An 11,358-nucleotide genomic window follows, 5' to 3' on the forward strand; every position below is an offset into this window, starting at 1 on the left:
GAAAATCCCCTAGTAATTAATTAGTCATCTAATTTGATATTTTAAACACAAAACGTCTTTGTAATACTATACTCATTACTTAGCGTAGACATTTTAAATATTTCAGTGACTCGGATGCAGCGTAGACGTTTATTCATTTTACCTGCGTATTTTAGTTTATGCGTTTTACATTTAACGCACTCTGAGTCATTACCATCTACAATATAGCTGCACACCCGATGAATATAGTAGGGTGATTATCACTATCGTGTGGAAATAAGTTTTGAATATTGATTACGTATAAGATCATTCATAAATATTTGTTTCCGTTTCTCAAACTATTGTTTCAATATTTGCAATAGTTATCGTTTTTGACGTTACATATCCGGTTAAATTTTGTTTGTTCTTAAACTGGACCCCTTTTTGTCCAACTACACCCACCATACTTTGTAAATATTAAGTGACCAAAGTATTAGTTGCTATCGAAGATCTCAAAAAGTTAGAGTTAATAACGATTGACAGATTTAGCTACCACATAAATTAAATATATAAAATAATAATAATTGAAGATTAAAAACTAAACAAACTGTACGAGATAGTTTAAATATTAAAGAGATCGATTTAGATACTAAATGTGTCCAATATAAAATTTAAAAGAAAAAATACTGAAATATAAGTGATAGATTGTACACAAAAAATAAATCTGAGGATGAGTGATATAATGCGAGATGCCGTGAGGTGTAAACATATAACCATATTCAATATTATATTTTTATACATGCGTATTATAACAGTTTTTTGTAATATTCGTATAAGTATTTATAATGGCTATTGGAAAATCGTATATAATACAGTATGCTGTGAATGAATAGGACAAGGCACGGGTGCAGTTTCTAAAGAACACAATATTTATGAAGGTTGTAGGTAGGTAGGTATAGAATTATTATGATTGAGTAATAGTTGTCGGAATAATGATGTAGAAAAAATAGATACACACAAACACACACACACACACACACATATTGTACACACTGTGCTCGATAAATATATAGTATAGTAAACCCTTTACTTAAGAGTATGATAAGAAAAAGAAAAAGAAAAAGGGTTTTGGAAAAAAAGTTAAAAGTAATTTTACCGAACAAGCGTATAATAGTAGAGCTATTATGAAGGCTACAGAGATAATGGTATGCACAGATTCACGATGAATTATAAATATTTATATTACCTGTACAGTGTATACATATAGTGTACAACGTCGGTGTGATAAACGAGAAGGGAGCCGAGTTTTAACAGCCACGAGTGTGAACTTGTGGTAACGAATATACGTCTTAAATATGTACGTATATATAGGCATCACGATGCTAACACGAATATAAGAGAAATTTTCATTAAAAATAGAAATAATGCTGCAGATATAATATACGAATACATATATGGTTGAAGAAATTATCGCAGAGGAGAAGATTAAACGTTGCGAACAAATGTTTTTAAGTTGTATTGTTCGGTATTTTTTACGGGTGAAAAATGAAAATTAAACAAGTGCCAAGTGGAATTTATTCAGACGTGAGATAAAATGCAAATAATAAAAGCAGCGTACCTATGTACATAATGAATGGGTCAGTGATTGCGTGTCAACAATGTATATCATTATTATTTAATATTATACAAGCCTGCGATACGTATAGATACGTACGCATCGCAGCAAATTAACTGCACTTGATGCGTAAAAAAGATTTTGAAAAAATGTTGCATAAAATAGTAATCACTGGAAAAATTTAATTAAATCATACATTATGGTAGGTACGTATGTATATAACGTATATTGCATTGTAAAACAACGAAACGTCGAGTAAGACTAATATTATGCAGGAATTATTGACAGACAAAACTATATCCGATGGTCATAATATTGTTGTCAAAATTGTCACAGTTGACAGTGTACATAGCTAAATAATACAAGTAATACTACAGTTATGCGAGATTCGCAATAATAATATTATGATTAATTATCGCGTAACTACGACGAATATTCCTGAAACGGGACGGTAAATAGTTACGAATTGATTACCGGCTAATTTTATAACTTTTTAAACATTTTGAAGCTTTTCAGAAATTATTTTATAGTGGTTAAAACTATTGTAACCAAAGATGATTAAAATATTAAAAACCGATTTTATCAAAGTTTTAATTATGTTCAGGCACGTTAAATTTAAAAATAAAATGTGTGTTTAAAACTAATATCATTGTTGTAATTTTATTTAGTGTGTGAAATGTTTATTTTTGGCTACTTAATACGTTTGTGCGTGAAAACTGCATGCGTTCGTATCCTATCCAATGATTTTAACACTACTCGAAAATAGGCCCTGAAGTATACGATTCCCAACAGAAGCAAATTGGACGTTTGTCGCATAAAATACGGAAGTACTTGTTTCTTTTAAGTATGAGTAGGTTAACCGCTGAAATGTTGTGGCTTAAAAGCGTCAAAAGTTTTCAAATAGCTTTTATTAGATCAATGACAGCATGTTATTATGTAAAATTATAGCGTCGAACATTGAATAGTTTCCCAAATTAATAACTGAAATGCACGCGCGCTGCACCCATAATATATAGGTACTACATATTATTGTCAAATTCCATCCCTAATTTGTTATATAATCGAAAATAAAATATTAATTGTAGTTTTTGTAAATATTTATAAAATAATAATTTAATAATTCAAAACTAAAATATAATTTACTGATGTTTACCAATGTTATTACCAACTAGTATACTGAGTAATACTGATAATATTTATTTGTAGTGAGTGTTAACAGGGAGCAGCCTCTAAAATGTTCATCAATTGTTGGTTCAAGATAAAACGAATATTTTATATTGATGGTCTTGGAAAATGGCCGCTTTAAAATAGTCTACTGTGACACATAACCAATAGTTTCAGATGTTTAATCCTTTTAGGAAATTAAAGTTACCTGGCTTTCCCTGCTGTTTTACCGTACCTCAGCCTCGTCTCCGTTTTCAGCCTCCGGGTATATGTTCATCAATTAATCAAACATAATATTGTCTTATACTATAAACTACAAGACCTGTAACAATATTATAGAAATAATAAGACTCCACCTTCCCCAGCAATCACTCATAGATAATAATATTAAAATTTCAAAAACACGAGGACGGGACACGAATGATATAGGCGCCTACCCAATTCCAGTCATTACTGAAGCTCGTTCGGTAAGTGTTTTGATATCCGAACTCAGGCGAGGGTGGTCGAATTCACACAAATATCGCATGACTATACGTGTTTTTAGCTATATTGCATTATATCCAGGTTACATGTGGTGCTTTTTCCCCTGGGATGTCATCATAGGCTTAAATTATATATACCTCTCGTTCTTGTACCCGCACTCAGTCCTTACTGCTTAATGCATCGTCAAAAATGACAGTCGAATTTACTTCGGATAACTGTACTCAGTTCGACATAATTTATAAAAGTTTTCCGTGTTTATACGTATATAGCCATGAAGAATTAATATAAAAAGTTTGATGTGCTACGCTTATGTCCATGTCATCTAATTCAGTACCTATTGAATGTTATGACTTTATGACAACAATAGTCTCGCTATTTAAATAATAAATTTTAATTTGCTGAAATATAGTTTATTGAAATGATGAAATAAATTGAATAATATTTTACTTTGTAGTAAGACACTACTATAAATCATAATACATTGGTTTGTGTTTGTATTTCTACTCACTGCTGCTGTCACACATCGCAAATATCGAATTCTAAAGCGACATAAAGACGTAAACAAAAATTACGTCTAAATTGGAATGTAATTTATAATATAATGATTATAAAAACAATAATTAAGTTAATTCTATAATCCAATTTCTTCTTTTGTATTTAATTTTAATTTTAATCTCGTATTACAGATTATTAATTTATTATAATAATAGTTGGTTATATATATCAACGCCTACACTCTATTTCGTTACTTACATAAATTATCAGATTAAAGCTCAATTAATCTGACTATTTCTGGAAAATGTATTCCTGAAATTGCAATGTTTGTTTTATCAACCATACAATTGAGCCAAATATGTGGACATACTACATGGCTTAAAAACCATGTTCGGGATCTTCTATAATTTAAATTAAGTGTATATTCAGTTTTAATCAAAAAATCCAATGAAATACATTATATTTTTAACACGATAATATCGTACACTTTAACAAAGTAAAACTTAGATATTTTTAATAATAAGAATAAGGAATAAATAAATAATGAATATTATTATATTATAGACAGTATATTATTACTTTATTCTATCGCATATTGTACAGTGTATAAAATGCACTATAAAATATTTTACATCATAAATAGCAGCTACATAGGTAGAACTTAATACATATATTAGTCACATACTTACATGTTACAATGTATGCGATTTATTTTTTTTATTCATACATACTTCACAAAATCTGCGTTCCATTATTTTTTTTTTTATAGATATGTTTTTGAAAGGATAGAAAGCAGTTTTATTGTTTAATAGAAAATCGCATCAAATATATTTACGACTGGAGGAAGGTATCTTCAGGTTACTCGTAGTAAATTCTTACGTCATGCATGGTTTCTCCAAGTTTGTTCACTCCCTATCTTTTTTTTTTCTTCAATAAAATAGTTATTCAAAATCTGATTTTTGGAAGTTTTTAATAAATTTTAATTTAATTTGAAAAAAAACATTTTTTTTTTTTTTTTTTGTAATGCATAAAAGAATATCACAAGGAACTACGAACTTCTGTTTTTCAAATGAAAACCTTCATTATCTACTTTAAATTATTTAGTGAATTTTTTTTTTTTTTTTAATTACTTAACTTTTTATACTAAGAGTAATTGTAGTCCATAACAATGAATATAGAAGATATTTTTGGATGATAATTTTGAGATGTTAATAATTCATATAAATTCATTAACCTTTATAATCTGTAAAAATCGATTAACTGTATTAATTGCTAGGTACTACATAATATTGTAAAACCGTTTTTGATAATAATTATCATCCTTAATAATATAATAATTTTAATAACTGAGAAAGTATTTATTCCAATAACATTACATTTTCAAAAAACAAATCACAAAATAATTTGCAATAAAAAAAGAAAATTTGTTTATAATAAACAGAAGGTTGTATTGCCATAAAACATTTCATAAATAATACAAAAAAACTCAAGAATTAGAAAATATGAACTTCAAGTATATTTAAAAATTTCAAAAACCAGAATTCAAATTAATCTATTATTGAAGAAAAATTAAGGATGAGTATGTTTGGTGAATTATATTGCATAGCATACAATGTAAAACTAGATAACTTAACAATTCTACACTGAATTTAACTTGAATGTGTCATATCTTACTAGTACATTTTGTATATATATAAATTTATCTGCATAGTGATTTTTTCTATACTTTTCGAAGACGTATTAAAAAGAATTTCTCAAATTGTGATAATTTGTGAGCAAGTATATAATTTATAGTCAAAAAATTAATATCTCCAATCCTCTTGGTATTAATCTATTTAAAAAATCTCCCCCCCCCCCCAAAAAAAAAAAAAAAAAAAACAAATAAATAAATAAATACCACAAGTAACTCAGAAAAACTGGAAAATGAAAAAAAAAAGGAAAAAAATATTTATAATGGCAAAAAAACCGTATTTCCGCGTTTTCGGAAACACTCGTCGATAATGCAGCCTATTATGTAGGCAATAATTCTTCATACATGCCATCATTTCCATTATTTTTTTTAATAATAAATGAGTTGAAATTTATAGTATTTTTTTTTTTTTTCATGTTTACTAGAAAACTATATTTTAAATTATTTAGGTGTTGTATAACATTAAAGCAGTGTTTGATATAGAGAATAGACTTCTTTTTTTTTTCAAATGGGAACTAACCATTTTTACTTTAAATGATTAAGTAATATTGATATTTTTGAAAATGTTGATTAAAAATTTGAACGAATAGTTTCTGTATAATTAAAATATTTGTACTAATAATAAAAATCTTTGAAAAAAGTTTTACAATTATCTGTGATAAATAGATAATATAATGGATTTATTATTTATAATTCTTGAAAAATGTTTACAAATTATAAAATGTTGATAGATTATTATTAATCACTAAAATGTTCAATACCTTATGGTCTCAATATCTTCCAAAACCCATTATTATCTTATGAATCTATATACTATCTTTAGTTAGGTAAGGATGTTAATACTATTCGTTCGAATTTTAATTACATAAATTTCAAAATTTTCAAAACCAATGATCTAAATAATAATTCATTGAGAAAAAAATGATTCACAAAGTATAAAAAAATTGAGTTAATATAACATATTCTTTAAATAGTATATAAAAATATATTTCCTAATTATAGATAATAAAGTAAAAAATTCCAAAAATCTAAGTTAAAATTAATTCATTGTTTAATCAAGATAAATGATATGGTGGTAAATCATTCTATAAAATATATGCCTAAATATATGTGCATGGCCCGTGTACTCCCGATTTATGTTGTTCTCGCGCGAATAATAACGATGTCTCTTTACCCCGCCAATTTCGATACAGTACCGCGATAATTGCGTTCCGGACATATTTCACTGCTGTAAGTCTCTCACAATTAGATTTGGTCCCCATGACACTTTTTGGCAAGTCCGCAAATTTTGATAACGCCAGAGTAGTGGCTAACACCTCACGCTAACCTTTAAGAGTCAGAAAGCGAGCACACGATTTTAAATCTGGGCGAGTTGCCCGCTTCAAAACGATGGTTATATTATATTATATTTAAATACGATTCTATGATTTTATCGCGTTACACCTATACGTAAGCAAAACTGCGGGTTTAATGCATTAAAATCAGTGAAATATACACGCATGCACTTGTATACTACAAAATAGAGAATTGTGCGTTAATTATTATGTGATAAAATATTCCAAAATATATAAAATTACCGAAAATAAAATGCATTCAGTTATTGAAAATACTGTGTATATGAAATATTAGTAAATGTATATAAATTATAAACTAATGTATAAAAGTAAGTAACATTAATAAACTATGACGAATAAATTATTTGTTGAAAGAAATGATGTAAAATAATTTTTTTATGATAACTTTTTAAAAATGTTTGAAAACAAAAATGAACCAAAAAAATTTGAAGTATTTATAAGTTATTTTATTTTATTTTTATTATTATTACAAGCAAATGTTGAAATTTTTTTAACATTTTACAAATTATTTTATGATTTTTGTCATTATTCCCCGAATTAGTTCAATTTATTGAGACCTATTTTAACACTCCAATTTAAACGTATTCCTTTTATTTCTAACTATATTTTTATGAGAAAATTACTATTATGCAATATAAGTCATAAAAAATTAATTATGGTAAAATAATATATATATAATTCATAAAAATCATGATCTGGCGCAGGAACTTAAAAAATTGAACTTTTTATTTGAACCCATAAAAATAATAAACACATTTTATTCAATAAACATATAAAAATAGTGTACTTGATAAAATAGTTTTATTGAATAAATTTATTTTATTTTTAGAAAATAAATACCAATAATTTAAAAAATAAATATATATTTCAATTTTATTTTGTGAAAATAAAATTACAATGTTCTTTTAGCCTGTTAAATATATTTTTCCCATACATTAAAATACTTGTTATTGATATTTGAAAAGTAAAAAAGCTTTTCAAAACTTCTATAAAATATACAAAACCCTAGGGCCAGAACTTCTATTATTTAATTTATTCTTATTCTTCTAAAAATTTGAATTGGACAAGTAAATAAATTGTATGTAAACTATTTTAAATGTAAACATAAATTATTATTATTTCATTCATACCTACTTTCAATTATCGCTCTCAACAATTTTTCATGAAAAAACGAAATAACAAAAAAATATGTTTTCTAATACTCCACAAACTACGGCATATCCATTTTAATACTGATACATCGCGTGAAGTATATACCTAAGTATATATATATTTGTTTTATAGACAATGTCAGAATAAGTTTAACTGTGATATAAAGATTGCGAAAAACTTTAAATGTAATGTTTGATACGTATCCAATTCTGAAAGAACTTGTAGGAACTGACTGTAAGTTGAAAAGCGATTTTAAAAAACGCCATTCACTTTTCTTTTAACATATTTTGGAAATCTTGTAGAAAAAAATTCTGACTTAAATAAAACTTTCACGAGTACTTAAAAAAGTTAAAACCTCAAATAAAAGAACAGTTCATTGAGTGGATCAAAAACTTTTGACAAATATCGCAAGTTTCTACGTTTTACTCGTATTATATAATAATGTGTATCTATATTTATAAGCATGTAGCAAATTATAATTAAGTATATTATTTTGATTATATGTAATTTTTACAGATTAATTTATTTATGTAGTATATACGTGATATATAATTAATACAGCAAACACTAACTTCAAAATATATAATTTAGTTTAAATATTGTATTATATAACAATACATATTAGAATTTAAAAAAAAAATCTTACTCATTAGGTAATACTGTTATAAATTCTAAAAAAAAAACTATATTGGGTACTTTAAAAACCACTTGTACCTATTTGTTTTTCATAATAGCGGTAATACAAAAACGATATTTTATTCGTTCTCACACGGTCTTCATGTGCCATGGTTAGTAGTCGTAATAATGCCATGTCCATGCTAAGAATAATATTATACGAATGAGACTATAATGTTATGTAGGTCCAACGTGAATATCCCGTCGGCAGAGATATCATTATATCCAGTAAAAAAAAAACATGATCGTTTTTTCTATTCACAACTGGTTTGGGCCGGCTAACGTATTTTCCCACTCTCTGTTGCACCCCCGAATTCTCGTATTTTCTGGCCAGTATTATTGCCCTCGACGCAGGAAGAATCACTCGCTATAGCCGCGTTGTTTCCCCTAGCCGTGGCTTTAATATGTATTATGGATTGTATACATTATAAAGACGGTAAAAAAATAGAATATTGTTCGAACACCACCGCGGCGATTGCGAAAACAACTCGGCCGCATCGCAACCTCGTATAAATGAATGCTGCAACTATAGGGAACCGAAACCGGTATCGGTACGCATGTCCTTAAAGTTTGTCCGCGCCGGGGTTGATGGGTAGAAATAAAAATGTGAAAAAAATTCAAATAGCCCGTCATTATGAAATATCATTATGCAACGCGTTGCTGTGTGTGAGCAGAATTATTAATTTTTTTTCTACACATTTTCGTCACTCGGATGGAATCCGTGGTAGTTTATCTACTCTATACCTGCGAGTTACGGGGCTATACTTGTCAGATCCAAACTGTTAAATCGAACGAGAAGAGTTTAAAAATCGAATTCAGATCGCAACCGTTTGTATGCGACGAGTATGCAACTTCGAAATATTACGACATAGGCGTTTGGTATTAGCTATGCGCATTACATTGTGTACATATAACACGGTATAATATAGAATATAGACGTGGAGTGTAAACAATTATTACACATACGCGTCTGAACGCATACTATTTTTCATTAAGTTTAACTTATAATAAGTAGTGTAGAACCATATACTTCTAGAATAATATTATTGGCGTTTCAAACTGGCATAGTTTTTAAAAAACGTTCGTGTGGGAATCGATTATATCTAGAATGTATTATATAATAGATTTATGAATACGTCTAATCAAAGTGTCTAAAAATCTTTAAAAAACTGAGTACATTTTAGGATTTGCAGATAAATTTTTAAGTTCATAAATGTATAGCATTATATAAAAAAAAAAAAATACTTTAAACCACCATATTATATTACTTTATATTATTTTAATATATATATATATATATATCTCAATTATGATATTATGTATAATGTATATTGTTTAATATTAAAATTATATGTACTTAAAAAAATAAATTATGTTTCTGATATTTATCTATTTACATATTATGAATACACGATTTTACCTTCTGGGCAAAAGTTAAGAATGCCGGAGAGGGGATGGCATTCCTTTACATTTTATTACTTACATTTTTATTCTTTTCTTATTTTGTCCAAATTTATGTATCCCCTTATAGTTATGTACAAAGATTATATGTAAGTTTATGTTTGTGTATTTTATAAATTGGTATTTTTTTTTTAAATTGTTATTTTTACGTTAGTTTTTAGTTTTGTAGCAATTCAATTATGTTTATTATTAAAAATATTATTACTTTTTTGATAGGATCTAAGTATTTACTCTTATTTAAATTAAGCCATATAATGTCTATAGATCAAATAAGCTTAAACGTAATTTCTTATAATTTTATGTTGATAATATAATCTAAAAACAATGGTTCTAGAGTTTAGAGTTATTTATTTAAATAAGACTAATAAGAGTTGGTTATTTATAATTTTACTATAAATAAAATTTGTGTAAAAAAAAGTTTAGTTTTATCTTTTCTTTTTTTTATGCTAGTTGTATAATAATGACATGATGTGATGAATACTGTTATTATTTATAAATTATAAATTGACTGTACGAGAATGTTCAAAGTATAAACGAGTAAATATTTTTATATTTTAAAATCAAATTTATTTATGAATGTGAAAGCAGTAAAAAAAGATAGTAAACTAAAAAAAAAAAATAATAAATAAATATTTATTATAAAATTGGATCATGAAAAAAATGTATAAAGGGTTTAACTCGCCTCTATTCCATAAACTACTCCATATCTCTGCCTTCTCCACTTTAGAATTTTGAAAAAAAAATTGACTCCATTCACTTGTGCTTCATTTATGATGGGTTATGATTTAAATACCATTGTTTGTGCTTAACCTTTTCAAAGTAATACGACTTTCAAAGTGTGGTAATTGACGACATGCTTAGCTCACCGAAAACGGAATTTTAAAACCAAATTTTGCTAATTGTTTATGTTTTTAATATCGTCGTTTGTGCTTTATTCCTTTCTGAGATACGTATACAACTTTGAAAGTCGAGGCTGAAATGTACTCCAAGCCCCTTTGAAAAAAAAGAAAAACATTGGTTTGAAGATAAGGGATAATTTAAATTTCAGTAAATTAAAGATATTTTAGGAAAATTTAGATTATTATTTTCATTCCCGTTTACGACTTATTTATAAACATTTCTACACAACATAAATAATTTTTTTAATTTTAATTCACTTATGCTTTAAATGCGCTGTGTGTTCATGAATATTTTTTAGATTTTGGATTTTTTTCAACGTCAATCTATAACTTTGTAACGGGGAAATAAATCAAAATATTTTAAAACGTTTTAACTATAATGTACTGCGTAGCTAATATACCTATGTTAAA

Source organism: Melanaphis sacchari, unplaced genomic scaffold, assembly GCF_002803265.2.
Source record: "Melanaphis sacchari strain LSU unplaced genomic scaffold, SCAv2.0 Contig31_pilon_pilon, whole genome shotgun sequence".
Taxonomy (NCBI): Eukaryota; Metazoa; Arthropoda; class Insecta; order Hemiptera; family Aphididae; genus Melanaphis; species Melanaphis sacchari.